The sequence below is a fragment of the Cucurbita maxima genome, unplaced genomic scaffold (genome assembly GCF_002738345.1).
Source record: "Cucurbita maxima cultivar Rimu unplaced genomic scaffold, Cmax_1.0 Cma_Scf00116, whole genome shotgun sequence".
NCBI lineage: Eukaryota > Viridiplantae > Streptophyta > Magnoliopsida > Cucurbitales > Cucurbitaceae > Cucurbita > Cucurbita maxima.
In genome coordinates, this window is record NW_019272132.1 from 115,689 (window position 1) to 133,603 (window position 17,915).

General features: G+C 34.7%; 1 non-coding gene across 1 annotated transcript; it reads right to left on the minus strand.

Annotated features, from left to right (window-relative positions):
- Positions 1 to 6,416: 6,416 nt before the first annotated feature.
- Positions 6,417 to 6,489, minus strand: TRNAA-AGC. Its single transcript has one exon. It is a non-coding gene; the product is annotated as a tRNA-Ala (tRNA).
- Between the last annotated feature and the right edge of the window lie 11,426 nt (positions 6,490 to 17,915).

Here is a 17,915-nt window from a genome sequence, read left to right on the forward strand (position 1 = left end):
CCCATCCGTTAGGGTTCTTGGAATGATTCTCTAGATTATCCCTTCCATGTTGGGAGTTGGGCCATGGGTCTTGGGTGAAGGAACCGTTGGTTTACCGCCTCAAAGAGTTAAGGAAGCATCTTGAGGCTAGTTTCACATAGTATCATTATCTTTGAGATAACAATTCTTTTTTATTTTATCTAAATTTTTTAAATATGCGTTCATTTCCAAATGCATGCTAACACCCTTATTGTTGAACAAATGACATGAAACTAGTTTCACATAGTAACGTTGCCTTTTGCTCTTATTGGTGGAAGGATAATAGGTCGATTATACCTTTATGGTAGTTTTAAGCGTGACAACATTTGACAACCAGACTAATTTTGCTTCATTTTTAAATGAAAACGTGTAAATTGTAAACTCAAAACATTTCAAAGAAATAAACAAGTTTTGATGGTACCATGCTAACCAAAAACAAATGTTGACTTTGACCAATCCCTATTATTTTTTTTTTCTATATTTTGAAACTATTTTAAGCACTTTTCTCGTATGGGTGACTATTATGATTATAAGTCCTTATAATTTTAAGCACTCCTTATAATTTTACCTTTTAAGGTTGTAAATATTTGTGTATGGGTGACTATTATGATTATAAGTCAACTGAGTTAAGTAGAAATAAATTTTGAAGATGAAATTAAAGTATTAATTTTGATGTCATCTTTACTCGAGTTTTGGGATATTGTTATTAATGAGATTCAATCGACATTAGTAATTCACAATGATAATATTCAAAATACTTGACAAAAAAGAATGGTCAACATAAGATATTTGAAACAAATAAATATTTTGTCCTCTATGATATATCAAATCACTCCTTTGAAATTCTTTAATAATAAACCTGAAGTCTTACATCACTTATACAGAAAAGTTCCTTAAATAGAAGTTTTATTAGATACTTTTAAGCATTTAGAGATCAACTAGACACAAAGCTAAACATTCTAAAAAAAAAATTAGGGGTTGAACTTTTAAGTTAACGTAATTTAAGAAACTTATGATTTTTATATTATCAAGAGTTTAATTGAGCTAGATCGATTCAATCTAGTGGACCCAAGAATTGAACCAAACTAAACCAACTAGTTAGTAACATGATTTAGTGGAAGCATTTTCATGCAAAGTAGAAGCAACAATGGAGGGTTTGAAATAATATAGTTTTTACCCCTTGTTTCTCTAGTGAATATTGAAATAATAAAGGGGCATTAAGGTCATTTTACACCGTTTCTTGGTTTACCTACTTATCCTTATCCAATGACCACCAAATTTCATATCTAACCTCAACATGCTATAAATGCTTAGTATTAAAATTTGATAGACAACGGAGCTCAGATAGTGGGTTATTTTAACATTACTTAAATCTCGAGCTATTTGATTGGTTCAGGGTCTTAACTCACAGTTCTTTGGATTTTTCTTTCATATATCCTTAATTCATACTTGGTTTAGGGTTCATATGAAAATCCAAGCGATTTCTACAAGTATTTCTTAACAAAAAGTCCAAGGGGGTTACTTGTCTCGTCGTCGACGTTTGGGACCTCCATTCTTGAGCTTCGAGTATTTGAATTACTTCAAATTTCCTTCCACATACTCCTTATTGTGTCTAGTTTATGGAACCATAATGTTTTTTACGAGAATCGGTCTGGAATGGGGATAAAATTGAGAAAATTCGAGAAAATGTCAAATTTTGAGTTGACTTGGACAGTTCAGTTGAACTGGCCGTATCATCGTTTTCTTCCTCTAAACAGGAAGAAGATGGGCATTTTTTGCATCGCCGCCATCTGAAACTCGGCTTGTACAGCCACATTTACAGCGTTTCTCTCCTTGATTTCTTCGTGAAACTTAAAGATGGATGTTACAAGAAAGGGCTAGGGATTTATTTGATACCTTCTCGTGGATTGTAGCCTAAGATATTCGCTTCCAAAGTTCATCCAAAATCTGATTTATCGTTGGAGATAAAACAAAGGATTTCTTATTGGGTAGCCGATTCTAGGGGTTTCAAGGCCCTATTTCTTCATTCAACCTCTTCCATATCTTATCTTCAAGCAAAAGGAATTGGTTTTGTAGGAACGTCTTTGAGTGTAGGACCTTAACTTCTAGAAATCGTTCTCGGTATGCTACTCACTCGAAACGCCAGATTTCGATCTCGTGGGTAAATTGTTCTACGACGTTTCAGCTCTTGATTCCTCCATCAAGTTTACTAAACTTCTTCCTCTGAAACTAGAGGAATCCTTAATTTGAAGGAAAAGAGATCGTAGATAGGAATTCGACTCTTATCCCCAATTTAATTTTGAAACCTATTTCCTTCAATTCGGCACGCTCTCGAGGTTATTTTTCTTCGTGGTCTTCTATGGAAGCATTCCTTGGAGGTGCAGAAACTGATTGGAATCACTTTTGCTCGACGAGTCATCATGTATCCTCGGATTGGATTTTAAAGTTTTTCTTGATGTTCTTCAATGGAGGATTGAATTGGGGGAATGGTTTCTAGGCACTTTCAGCACTCTATTCCTTCATAGAACTTGTGGGTAATCTTGTTGAGAAACTGTAGGAATAAGATTGAAGAGAAATGGTGGAGGATTGCTCTCGAATTTGGAAGAAATCTGAGAGTAGGAGACCCATAATCTAAACGCTCATTGCCTTCGATTGGGGGATCGACCTTTCTCGATTCTTATTCCGTATTGTTGCTCCTATTTCAGACTTTATAGGAGATGCTTAAACCGACATTGAGAGCTCCAGAATCTTCATTATTTAGAGATCGAACTTTTTGGATAATTTTTCGGAGATATCAACTCCGATCATAGCCTTACCGACCTTGGCTTTGAATACTAGTCGTTGGATGTGATGATCCGTGCGTGTTCGTTCTAGATCATATCAAATTTTGGAGGAGATCCGACGGTTGAGATTTGAGTTCGAAGGATTTTACTCGGATGGTCACGGTAGATGCTCTGATTCTAATTAGAGTGCCATTTCTGTAACTATCCATTCTTCCAGGGGTATTTTGGTAATATTTCACTTTTCGAATATTTTATAATTATTTTTCTCGAACAATCATAATTTTTCTACAAATTCCTAATTGCTTTTTTATCATTTTTCCCTTATTTTGAATCTTGAGATTCCTTCTAGATAAGAAATTACAAATCCGGAAAGATTCTTGATAATTGATAAAATGACTTTTTTTTTGCCCTCTTCATTTACTTTTTCCTTTCCAATCCTTTTCAAAAGGCAACTCTTTGAAATCACTTGTTAGGCATAGAGTGACTTGACTAAGTCCCTTGTTCTTGCTTAATACTTTAATTTTTTTCCTTTCTATCCTTTGGGTCTTTCATGAGTGGCTTATTCTTATGGGAGCTAATTTCCTTCATTTTCGGGGTGTTACATATACATACTCATTACAAACACAAAATAAGAAGTATACTCAAAAGAAGAACAAAAAATACTAGATTAAAAACAGAGGTTAGTCTATGGCCCACACTCCAAAGTCCGCTCTCATCCACGACCAACTCTTAATTACTTGAAAAAAAATGATAAACATGGAGTGAGTAAAACTTAGTAAGTAGCCTACTAGTAGGTTCTTAATGGCGACCTTAAGCTAGGATATTACTTCTTGTTATGTTTTTAGGATCTTATACTGATCTTGAAAACCTTCCCCTAAAATAACCTTCAATTTTCTCCCCATGAACACAATTTTCTCATCATCTATCTTTTTTTAAACACTTTTGAAAGTTAAAGAGTAGTTTTGAAGCTTTTTTTTTTTTGAAAATTCAACAGTATTTTTTTAAAAAAAAAAATTATGAGTAATTTTTTTTAGATAAAGTGCAAATTTCAATGGTATTTTTATTAATTTAGCTTATAATTTAAAAAAAAAATACAAATTTTTGTTGATTAAGTTAATGTTAATTTTATTAAAATACATAACACCACATCAAAATTAATTTATTTGGAATAAAATTAAAACTAAAAAATCAATTTATTTTAAACTTAAAAAATTGATTAATTTTAAAACTAAAAAGTATACTTGGTTGGACTAAAATATCCCTTATCTCAACTATAAAGAATTTAATTCCAAGCTCCCTTCTAATAGACAAATGATTTATTAACCTCTATTGTAAGATTTCACTTCATCAATTTAAGTAGCGTTCAACTATAAATATCGAATGTTAAAGTATTCCTCGACAAAGTAAATCTGTTGAAACTGTCTATCAAAGGTGTTCCATAATAAGTTGTGGAGAAGTGTTTCCTTCAATTCTAATTTCAATTAAGGATGTCAATGACAAAAAAGTGCACGAGGCTAGAAGGTTTGTAGTGGAAGAAAATAACAAGAGTCATGGACTTTTTTCGTTTACAAGCTGTATCATGTGTCTTATTCATGGTTACTTAAATCTCATTGAATTGGTGCGCCTTTCACATCAGAGACATTTGTGCCTTAAATCTCTTTGCTTGCTGCAACATTTGCTTGACATAATTCGACCAAAGACGGTATGGACGACCTTAGCTAATTGTATTGGTCTCCAATCATGAAGTGTGACGTCGGATCTTTGTGCATACCATACTCATTAACTATAACATGGCAAGAAATTTTTTATGTTTTGACTGGGCATGCCATATTCTATTGTTCTTATATATCTTGTTACCTGTGATTAAAGCAAAGAAGTATAGACATGGTTTCCAACCAACCCTTCCTTTATAGTTAGTTCGACGAATGGGTTTTTGTTATCATTTTATCGTTAACCCTTCCGCTCGATTTTGTGTTATGATATCATATAGGGAATCAGAAGAGACCTTACTTGGACAAAATTACATACCGTTTGATAATTATTGTTGATAACAAAGATAAATTGATTTATAAGCATTTTAAGTTCAAAAGTAACAAATTACTTGTACACTTTTACTTATAATCTTCATTTTCTTTATATAGCAATAAGGAAGGGAGGGGATAGAAAAGATACTCATAATATCATTATGACTATGCCATATTTCATTAATAAAAGAGAGTAATACACCCACAAACACACATGCATATATTTCGAGAGAGAGAGAGAGGGCTTATTATAAGTAGGGATAGCATTCTAGTAGTTGTATTGCTACTTGGGGATAAGGAACTCGAGAACTTCTTTAAAAGATGAGAGCTTATAAGTAGGTGGCGATGAATATATCACATGCACAAAAAGAAAATTCTGCACCTTTGTAATAAAAGACCAAAGAATATCATCGTTATTTATAACTTCTATCACAATAATATAAATTCTGCGAGGACAATGTTCTCTAGTCATACTAACTAGACCGTTCACCACGCTTGTAGATGACACGATGTTCACTATTCTCGTTATCTCTAGTCATACTAACTAGACCGTTCACCACGCTTGTAGATGACACGATGTTCACTATTCTCGTTATTCTTTTCAATTACGAACCTTCCTGCATTTTGCACTACTAGGACATTGACATCTTTAATTGGTACTAAAGCATCTAAAGGCAACCCTTCCACACTGCTCATTCTAACACCTTTGGTAAATTATTCCAAGAGACATTGTTAGGCCGATTTTGTTCATGAATACTTAAGAATTTGATATTTATAGTTGTAGTTGAACGCTACTTAAATAGAGGAAATGAAATCTTACAATAGAGTCTAATAAAGCATTTTTCCATTAGAATAGGTTGGAATTAAATTCTTTACAGTTCGAGATAATAGTTGTATTCTTTGATTTGTTCTCGTAAATGTATATATAAAAAAAAAAATCTTATATATTTTTAGATATTATTTAAGATTACCTATTTAATAAAACTCCATCCAAACTTTTACTCATAAATTTAGTTATTATTTGTATACAATTGTTAATATGTAAGAAAATACACGTACAAAATGTTTATACTATTGGAAATACACTAGTCTCGGTTGTTTGACTAAAACAATGCAACCATTGTCCAAACTAAAGAATTTGATTCGAAGCTATCTCCTAATAGAGGGAGGCTTAATTAGACTTTGTTGTAAGATTCGACCATATCAATTTGAATAGCGTTCCCCACAACTATAAATATCGAACTCCAAAGTATTCACGAGCAAAGTAAGTTTGTTGAAAATCTAGTTCCAATTAAGGGTGTCAACGATGAAGAAGTGCAAGCTGTTGGAAGGTTTGCCATGGAAAATTTCAAAGGTGGTAGATATAATTTAATTTACAAGCACGTGGTGAACGGTCTTTTTAGTCTCATATAGGATTTGTTCCCAAATTTTATATTATTGTGATAGAAGCTATAAATGACAATTATATTCATTGGTCAGAAGTTCTCCTTATATAAGTATCTTTCTTTTTCTCTGGTATCCACCTTCTCGTACCCACCTTATACATAACATGTTAAATTAACTCATACTTAAAAAAATCATTTCTTTCTTTTGGAGATGCGGGGTATCGATTCCCGTACCTCTCGCATGCTAAGCGAGCGCTCTACCATCTAAGCTACATCCCCATAATTTTTGCATCACAAAACCCTAAATTTTTGGTCATCAATAATAGTTTGTTTTGGTGATGCGGAGCATCGATAATTGTGAAAAAGAAAAAAATATAATAACAAATTAAATAACTTTCCACATTAGAAGTGAGCGCTCTACTATTTGAGCTACATTCCCACAATTCGTACTACAATCTCTTGAAGGGGCATTTTGAGAATCAAACTCGAGACCTCTCACACCCAGAGCGAGCAAGAATCATACCACTAGACCAAATGCCCTTGTTATACCACTTGAAACGTATGTATGAAGCCTTAGGCCTAGGTATTAAGTTTGTATAAACACATGAAGTCCTCAAGAGGTAGAATGTGTCTTGGAGAATAAAGCCTTGAGATGGGATGTTAAGAAAGACTATGAGTATTAAGAGCGTGATGGTAAGTATAAAATGTCGAATATAAAGTCCTTCGATAAGAAAAGAATTATGGGCATTTCAAGAATTGAAATCAAAACCTCTTGCACCACAAGTGAGAATCATACCACTAAACTAAATGCCTTTTCTTAAACACCCAATATTTTTAACTTCTACTTAAATATATTTTTCTCTCATGAAAAGTTGAATTGTTATAATATAAAAGGGTTATCAAACAACCCAACAAAAGAAACAAACTAATCAATTTGGGTTGGATTGATTCGGTTTAGTTCATCAGTTTGTTTGATTTAATTTTTCTATTTTGTCTCATATGACAAGAAAATGAAGTTGTATTGAATGCACCTTAGTTTCATTTATGACAAACTCATATGAAACATAATTGCATTAGGAGTTTATAAGCATTTCATGAACTTCTGTGCAATTTATGCTTCATTAAAGATGAGATAAACTTTGGGGAACTTTAAATTACTTCACGTGGAGCTTCAATTACTATATGCTAGTTACAATCTTTAGGATTAACTAATTGGACTCAGAGTTGGAGTCTATAAGCATTTCATGAACTTCCGTGCAATTCATGCTTCATTAAAGATGAGATAAACTTTAGGGAACTTTAAATTACTTCATGTGGAGCTTCGATTACTATATGCTAGTTACAATCTTTAGGATTAACTAATTGGACACAAATTCATGAATTTAGGGAATTTTTTGTGTAATTATCAACTACAACTTATGTTTTCAAATTTTTAGGACATAATTTAGGTAGTTGTTTTCATGAGTCGTATACTTGTTTCTTTGCATAATATGGATTCAGTTGAACTATTATTATCAATAAGATGGACAAAGAAATTGTCTTTGAAATGACTAATAGACCTAGGTTCATCGTTGTTGTTTTTTAACTTGTGATTTTGCAGAAAGTTTAACTAATATGAACTGTCATGTCACAAGAACTTTAAAGAAAATCAAGAATATACCCTAAACATCAGTCAAGATGACAATAAAATGAAGTTAAATTTAACGCACTTTAGTTTCATGTTTGGTGTGTTTACGATAAAGCATAATTGTATTAATGATCTTAAGAGAAGTTCTTATTTTATTAGAGGAGACCAACTTTATTTAAGTACCAGGAGTTCAAGAATCTGGATTTAAAATCTGGTTAAGAAATAGTAAGATTTGTAAGTTTTGAATTCTAGACCAAATTTGTATCTAATTATTTCTTTTTATGACTAATTATAAATTAAGAGAAAAATATTTTTGTAAAGATAGATTAAACTCTAAAGCTTTGGTGACGAAACCATGTTTAGACTAGCACTTTAAAGTCAAGAGATGCGGTCACAGGTGTGATTATTTTGGATGGGCTCGTATGAGGGAGCCTTCAAAGATAGTGCACTCACAGATGGGGTTGTTATGCAGTGTTAGTTTGTCTTTGTGTTTGAGTTTTTTTGTACTTTTTTTTTTTTTTGTAATTCTATCCCAAACACTTTTTTTTTGTTTGGATAAATTTGAACAGCACCGTCTTATAATTTTATTTTATTTTATATTTAATGTGGTGTTGTTTTCTCAATCTTATTTTAATTTTACAGCATTATTTTATGTTAATTTACTTTTATTTTTATTTGTTTTCACTTTCAATTTTAGTTTCTATTTGAGTTTTGAACCCTTGAAATTTGGGTTGTGACAGATTGGTATCAGAGCAGCCGGATTTTAAATTATATAGATTTTTTCTTAAGATAAAGAGTCGTATATCTCTATGACTCAGCTCGATGACACGTCTCCCCGTGACCAAGTAAGTAGTCTAACCCTATTTTGTAGTATATGATATATTGTAAAACTTGTATGAATTTATTGTATGTTTTGATTTTCGTGGTAGTTATAAAATGTCCTTGGACGTTAAAGAGTGAATGTTAACTATATAAGACCATAATGGATCAACGTTATAGTGTCTAGATATGGTGAGGAGGAAAAGAGTGGTCATGAGATATATGACTAGCCTTAGGAAAACAGAGAGTTTTCGTTGTAGAGTGCGAGACATCTAATCCATTAAATTTTGGTACTAGAAATGAAGAAACTGGAGATGGTCCCCAAACGTCTGTATGGACCATTTCCAATTGCACTTTCTTTGGTTCTCTGGCAATTTTTGTGAAGCTAACTCGTTTATATTTTTCCATAACGCAGCTCTTACAAACACCCATATCAATAGATTTTAGGCCTTCCAAAACTCTATTTGCACCCATCATCTTCATTTCTTTGATGCTCATATGTTCAAGTCTATTGACACTACTGTAGGGTGTATAAACATGGTTGTTGTTGCTGTTACTTGAATTGGAAGCACTCTTAGTAACAACAACCATGTTTATACACTCTACATTGGTGTATAGGGTTCCAGATTTTAGGTCATGCTACCACCATGACACCCTTCACAATTTTCCCAAAACTCTTTCCAAACTCGGCTGCATAACCTGTGCTATCCAACTAACTAATAGCGATTAGATTCTTCTTGAGATCAGGAATATATCTAACATCCTATAATGTCCACTCACTCATTTCCTGTTAGAGTTTATATGTAGACATCTCTCTTCCTTTCAATCTCCAACGTTTTGTTGTTGGCAATATACACCTTCCTAACATTTCCTTATTTGAAATTTTGAAACAATTCCTTACTTGGAGACGAATGAGATGATACAACTGAATCTAAAATTCAAAATTCAATTGGGCTGTTCACGCTAAGGATTAAAGGATTCTCAGTATCTTCTGCTGAATATATGGAATTATCGTTATCGTCAAATATGTGATTTTTCTTTTCTTCAATTTTGTACTATCTGTCCGAAAGTGTTATTTTTCTTCACAATTTCAACACTTTACGTTTTGTTGGTTTGGAGATTTTTCCTAGTTTCTTAATTTTGATCGCCCATGTTTGTTTGGGCTCTTTGATTTACTTCTTCCCCTTCGATCAACAATGAGAGCATTGCTTGATGAATCTCCAATTTCCCGTTTGGGCTTTCGCTGACATCTCAAATTTCACTAAATTTCAGTTTATAGATCCTCGCGAACTGTTGATTGCAGCAACAACTGTATACCAAGACTCGAGTAAAGATGACATCAAAATCAATGCTTTAATCTTATTTTTAACATAATTTTCACCCAACTCAATTGACTTACAATCATGTTGAACTAATTTATATGATCTGCAACAAATCGACATTTGTAGATTGAACAACCTCTGCATCAAATACATCTTGTTCATAGCCAACGTATTTTCGTACATATTTGACAACACCTTCAATAGGCCCGATGTCGTCTTCTCTTTGATGATATTGAACGTCATGTTTCTGGACAGCGTCAACCACATTAACCTTACGGCATGACAATTCTTGAGCTTCCACTCCTCCATGGTCATGGTATCCGGCTTCACCCCCAAAAGGGGTTCCTGAATATCTTTCTCGTACAGATAATCTTCAATCTGCATCTTCTAGAAACTGATATCAAATCCATCAAACTTTTCAATTCTTGAACTTTCCATCTTCACAGATCGTGGTGAATCTCTCCTCGCTCTGATACTAGTTATTAGGATCACACAACATCGCACACACTTGATCTAAATAAACACAAAAAAACATGATAGAGAAAATGTTAGAAGAAATATTCAAATGGTTTTGTATTAATGACTTCAGGGTTGCAAATAGAGGATATGGAGAATGAGAAATGTACATTTAGGAAGCACCGACTAATTGACTAATGGGTATACATATGATTTCAGTTTATTATATATAGCTTCACTATATGTAAACGCCTACTATATATAATTATTTAGTATATGTATCTCTATCAGATTTTTACTATAAATAGTTAGCCTTCATATCTAACATTCTAGAGCCCATAAAGTCAGGGATTGACATTCTGCTAGAACACAAAGTCATTTACATGCCCCTAAAAAATGCCTAGTATTATAGAGTCTAACCCAATGATCATTCTGACAAACATCCATCAACCAAGAGGGGTGAAAATGATGACGATAGTACAGTTGAGAAAGAATCTACACATGCTGCCATTGTTGTATTTGAAAAGGGGAAGTGCAAGTGTGCGAACCTCAACAAAAACTTTATTTCCATTACATGAACACCACGACCCAAAACAAGAAGGTCAGATATTGGGTTTAACTCCACCAAGAGAGATAAATCACAAGATTAGTTTTATGTCGCCTGCCACAAACAGATGTCATGCGGCTCAGCTTGAGCTAGTTTAATTCTACAAATAGCAAAATGACATGTTCAAAGTCGGGTCAACACCTCTACTGAAGAAGGGAGACAAAAACAAACCACTAAAGCAACACATGTTCACGCAAAAATACCATCCATACAAATGAAGAGAAGGGTCGACCACGATAATTTCAAAGAAAATAGAGAATTATAATAAGTTAAGGTCAGATCAACATTGAGTTCAAAGCAACAAGAACCAAAGGCTGGTGCGCAAATTCTATGGACTAGTCGAAGTTATAAACAAGATTAGGAAGACATCATATAGGATCCAATTGCTCCTATGGATACAGACTAACCTTGTTGTCCACGTCAGTAACTTGAAACGTTTTTATTCCGACCAAGAAAACATCAAGTAGAAGCAGGAGGTATGACGTCATGCAAAGAAGAAAATGTTTCAAGCAAAGAAAGTAGGAAAGACACCAACAGAGAGGGTTGAAGAGTTAACAAACCGAAAACTGATTTTCAACAACTTCTTGTAGGTTGGAAAAGACTCCTCAATACTGAGATCAGCTAGAAGTGCATCGCGAGACCTAAAGTCAGCTTCATCCTACAACGTTGTTGCCTGTGGCTGCATGTTAGATGCCTCAGTTATTCTTGTAAACGATTTGTGGTTCATGGTGGCATGCTCATTCCAAACCCCTTTTACTTGCATTCATCTTAGATAGGCCTTTACTATTATTGTTGTACCAATACGGGGTGTATGATTAGTCATCAAAATCATATCTACACCCATCAGAACTAAAATGTCCCAAAATGTACTATAGGAGGACATGACCAGTTGTTGTTTGTTCACTTTTAGCTTATAACATTGCTCTATTTGAAATTATTTTTAACATATTTCTTCGCTCAAGTTTTCTAAAATATTTCTTCTAAACGTGATTCGATCATACACTGTTATTGTTTCTTCAGTCTAAATTTTGCATGGTTGACTTGTTCATTGGATTATAACAAATGTCACATAATCAGTGTCTCACTACTGCAAGAGTGCGATTGTGACACTTGTCTTCCGTTCAGTTGTGGGCAGCATCTTCTGACTAGTTACGTGAGTTTGGCTTGGAGCATACGTGTAGGTTGAAAAAGAAATGGTTGGATGCGGACTGCAAATAAGGGTTGGGCCACGGAAGGTTTTTTTTTTTATCACATATGGACTTTGGGCTAGTGAGTCTTAAATTTGGGTTCGTTTTTTAGTTCAAATGAACCAAAATTAAACCTACTAGTTCCTTATTCCTTGCACGACTCACTCCAATTCTCTGTTCTGCCTATTCTTGCTCTTTGAAACTTCTTTAAAGGCTATTGTTCACCGATTATTTTGGAGCATCTTGCTTAAAAGGATTGTGACCAGAGATGACCTATGTAGAAAATTTGTACCCCTTTCCTAAAACATTTAGCGGACAACATACCCAAAACAGATGCGCTACACCTCGTCTCACCCCCCGGAGCATATGGATCCACCCAATCGATGAACACTCAAACCAAACTCGCCCATACTTTTTGGCACAGGGACACGAGAACCAATCCGAGTAATCTACAATGGGGAGACCCCTTAAAGCAACAAACGAGAATGGCTAGGTTGATAGCAAGATTAAAGAAAAGGAGAGTATGAAAAGACGTATCGCATAACCGTCCCTGTAAGCAGCTTCATTCTTTCTTGATATATGAACCGACTTTATGAAAAAAAATCAGTCTTTTTGCTGAAAGTGTGACTGTTGGGTATGGATAAGCGAACCTCTTAGTTCGGGGGAAACTGGAGATGTTGGCTAAGAAAGCTAAGCAGACAAGTACAGGATGGACAAAATGCACATACAAATTGATTACCATGATCCCTCTCCCTCTCTCTTTGGCTAGTTGGCTAGCTACGCGATAAGCGGGAAAGCATACCAGGCAAGGAAAGAAAGGCTGCTCGATTTCCTGTAAGGCCAACCCTCAACGGCGAGCTCAACAGGCAATGCCATAAGTTCAATAGAAGTCCAAGGTTTCGTCTACTACGGACCTGGAAGCTCTTGAAGAAGCTAACAAGAAATGCGAAATACATTCGATTACGGAAACTAATAGATAGCGAACTTTTTGGTAGAAACTGATTGATCCCTTGGCTTCAGCAAGAAAAGAAAAAGGTAGTCGTACTCCTACCTTTTCCGTCAGACGAGAGGAAAGTTTGAGCTGAAAGATTGAATCACACTTGGTAAGAAAGGCAGGCTTAGCAGGTTTCTCCAAACATATAAACAAAAAGAGGATACCGATACCCATACATTCTTGCATGGAAGAACCTAGCTGAACCGGATCAAGGGTTCTAACCTAGTTCGACTGACCTTCTTTGGCTAGCCCCCGCCCCTTGTAATGAGGTCAACCCGTATGTGCTTTTTCTTTTCGTTTAGCGACATAGCTTACCAGCTCTTTCAGCTCATAGCAGGAGTATGAAAAGTTGAATCCTCATCCTGAGTCGAGTCCGCATTGCCATACGAATCGACATCAGCCAAACCAAGGGCTCCTATTTTTTCTTTAACGAAAGCGGATTTAACAATTGCGATAAAACCAACTTCTTTTAAAGGAGTCGCTCTACCTTGATCATCGTGGACATACACAGCTCCCACTTTACCTTTGCCTACCGTGAAAAGGAAAGTTCCCTCACGATAGGCCCTCCCAGCTCCCGAACGTCTTTCAATCAATCAAGAGAGGTATAAAATAGTACAAAAAACCAACAAGACAAGAATGGACTCATAAGATGGGCGGTCAGGGAATCGATTTCATTTGTGTTATCCGCTAAGGAAATGATCAAGGAATTCTCTATACACGGCTGGGAGATGACCATATTGTTGCACATCCCTAATAAAGTACCGTAGGCAAGCGAACCTTTTGAAAATGAAAGCGTGTATAACTCAGATCCATTTTCTCTTCGATTCGTGAACTTCAGATCTGATCTTCCTTTCGTCTCCGGGTGACTGAGAAAGAATTTGGGCCTGGCGTGCATTCTATTCGGTCAATAATACGGTACAAAGCGGATTAATTAAATGGGCTTGAAGTACCATTATCGTTAAGACGAAGATCTCTACTAGGTTTAGTGCACTTTGATAGTTGCGAATGTTGTCGTAATCGAATGTCTTTCTCATTCGACATTCTCTCTTACCAAGCACTCATACTCGCCAGGGTTGAGGAGACAGTCCGTGAGCTAATTGGGCTTCGAGATTGCGTATTCATAATAATTATCTCAATATATGATACAAAAAACTGATGACTGATAAGGTAAGGGGTTTTAAAAGACAAAAGAATGACAATTCTAGGTGTGATAGAAAAGGATAATTTTTTTTTTCGGTGTGCACGGTTCGGTTCGAACCTATGGCTCTCTGAAACTTTTTTATCAGATAACCTATGTGGCCACATTTAAAATCATATTATTGGGGAATTTTGAGAATCAAAATTGAGACCTTTCACTCTCAAAACGATAATCATACCGAATGCCCTTTGTAGCAGATCTATAATTCTTAGTTGCTAGTCTATGTGCCTCAATACATGAAGCATAATGAAGTTAAATGGAGTTAAATTGAATGCAATTTTAGTTTCATGTTTGGTAGGTTCAATATGAAGCATAATTGTATTAATGATATTAAAGAGAAATTCGTGTTTTATTAGAAGAGACCAATTTCATTTAACGTACTAGGAGTTTAAGCTACTTCCATTGTAATTTCAATCACTCCACAATGATTACAAATTTAAGGTTGGCTAATTGAACATCAATTATCAACTTTAGGTTATAATTTAGGTAGTAGCCATTATAATATTAATGAGTATAAGAGTTACAATTTTACATGGACCATATGTCTTATAGTTAAATGAATATATATATATTATGCATGTCGAGGTCTGGATAAAGCACAAAGTAGTAAGGAACACCATTGTCAACTCTAGAGCCACCCACAACTCATGATGGAGACCAATGCAAAATATTTTAACATCCTTTGGCATCAAGATACAGGAAAGATGAACGCCGTCAAATTGGAAGCTTTGTCTGTCTTAAGAGTCACAATGAGAACTCTAATAAAGCTGAAGCCTTGGACTTGGCAAATTGTTTAGTGATAGTTGAAATGGATGACTTTGACGTCGTGTCAGGAATGAACGTCCTACTCAAACACAAAGTAATTTACATGTCCCTAGCAAAATGACTAGTAGTAACGGAGTCTAACCCGATGATCATTCAGAAAAATATCCATCAACCAAGAGGGTTGAAAATGATGTCGATACTACAATTGAGAAAGAATCATAGCCATGATGAATCTACGCTTGCTGCTATTGTTGTAATTGAAAAGGGGAGCTTGAGTGTGCCAACCTCAATAGAAACCATGTTGCCACTCCATAAACACCACGACGAAAAAAATAATCAGATAATGGATTTAAACCCACCAGGAGAAACAAAAAACAAGGTCTGATACTAAAGAAGGGAGACAAAAACAAACCACTGAAACAACACATGTTCACATAGAAATATCATCTATGCGTATGAAGAGAAGGGTCAGTTGGAAGCGTCAACCACAATAATTCCAAGAAAAATAAAGAGTTCATATAAGTTAAAATCAGATCAACTTCGAGTTCAAAGCAACAAGATCAAAGGCTGGTGTGAAAATACTATGGACTAGTTAAAGTTATCCATAATATTATGAAGACATCATATAGAATCTAATTGCTCTTATGGATGCGGACTAACCTTGTTGTCCACGTTAGTAACTTGAAACGTTATTATTTTGACCAAGAAGACATCAAGCAGAAGCAGGTGGTATGACGTCATACAAATAAGAAAAAGTTTCAAGCGAAGAAAGTAGGAAAGACACGAATAAAGAAGACATGAAGACTCAACAAACCGAGAAGTGATTTTCAACATCACCCAATAGGTTCGAAGAGACTCCTCAATATGAGATCAGCTGGAAGTGCATCGAGAGACCTAAAGTCAGCCTCATCCAATAAATTGTGTGGGGGCAGATGTCGCAGTCATGATTGGCCAAGGCGTGTTTCCTGTGGTTGCATGTTGCATGTCTCAGCCATTCTTGTAAACGATTTGTTGTCCAAGGTTGTTATTTGGGCAATGTTATTGTTTACCGGTTATTTGGGCGACACGTCTTGAGCAATCATGACCGTCACAATTGGCTAAGACATTTGTTGTCCATATGCTATTGTTGTCCAAGAGACTTCTCATTATGAGGTCATGATTGGCTAAGACATTTAAAGAAGTTTTACCTAGAGCAACTTCTATCACAATCCTCTTCTTGCTCTCTGAAACTTCTTTAAATGTTATTGTTCATCGGTTATTTTGGCGCATCTTCCTTAAAAGAATTGTGACGACAAATGACCTAGGTAAAACTTCTATTGGGAGATCAGTGCAATAGAGAATCTGTGTCCCTTTCCTGAAACCTTCAGCGTACAACATAACAAAGAGTTCCAAGAAAAAATATCATAGAACAATTTGTGTAATGCCTTTGAAGTTAGGCTCGAGGCTCTATCTTATCCCCAAGAATATTGTTCATTCTCTATTCACATAGAAATTCTGCAATAGAAAGTGGTACCCTCATCTTTTTTTACAAAACTTTCTGAAGTCCTCATGGAATGATTTGAAAGTGGTACCCTCATCTTCTTTTATAAGACTACCTCGGGCTTCATTGAATGATTATGCTATGTTGATTCTTAGAGAAGGGAGTAGGAGTAAGAGTAGATGACTGTTAATGGTCCAAGTCCCGAAAAAGTAAGTCTTGATGTCAAGAAAGGAGAGGAATCCTCATAGTTTCCAAGATTTGAAGAGAATCATACATACACAAATTTTCTTTGTTTGTTTATTCTTGTTGTTTGCTCTCTTCAATTAACATGTTATAAAGACACTTGTAAATTATAATTAAATATAGCTTCTTTTTTTTCTTCCCAAATATTCATTTGAATTACTTCTTGGTTCAAGGTTTAAAAAACCTATTTTAAATCTTATTATATTGCATGCTTCAATTTGATATAATTGTTGGGGGCATTTTGAGAATCAAACTCGAGACTCTCGCACCCGAAGCGAGAATCATACACTAGACCAAATGTCTTGTAGTGGATCTATCAATATTAGTTGTTGGTCCATATCTTTTATGCGCCTCAATATTTGAAATTTATCAACATGTTTTTGTGCTTTAGAACCTATTATTATTGTCATGTTAACTTCACATTGTTGATAAGCACATTACCCTACGTTTTATAATCTCATGTATTTGCTGAAACTACCACACCTAAATGAAGTTCTCAAATAATCAAATAAATTATAAAGGATAGGGGAATAACAATAAATGAAAAGAGCCTCTAATAAAAGCCAAACATGATACCTATGGTGAGTTGTATTAGAAGACAAATATCCTATAATAAAAGATCAAATATGATATACATGGTAAGTTATAATTGTTGGGTTTTATGTCCTAAAACTCATAGTTTGTAAACAAAAACATATTCTATTTTCAATAAAGTTATTATTGTTGTTTATTCAGTAAAGATTGTTATTGAATAAAGTGTACTTTACGATCATTAATCTAAATCCAATAAACTAAGAACACTCTGGAAATAATATGATTACTTGAACTATATGTAGAGACATATGAGTTGATCAAGTTCAAGTATATAGTCAAATATGATCTATAGTATAACGATAAGGTTGAGTACCTTATTTTGGGGACACTATGAATGCGACCCACTTTTGTATATGATATAAACAATTTGATCACTAAATTTTACATGTGGAGACATGTGAGTGGGGGCGTCC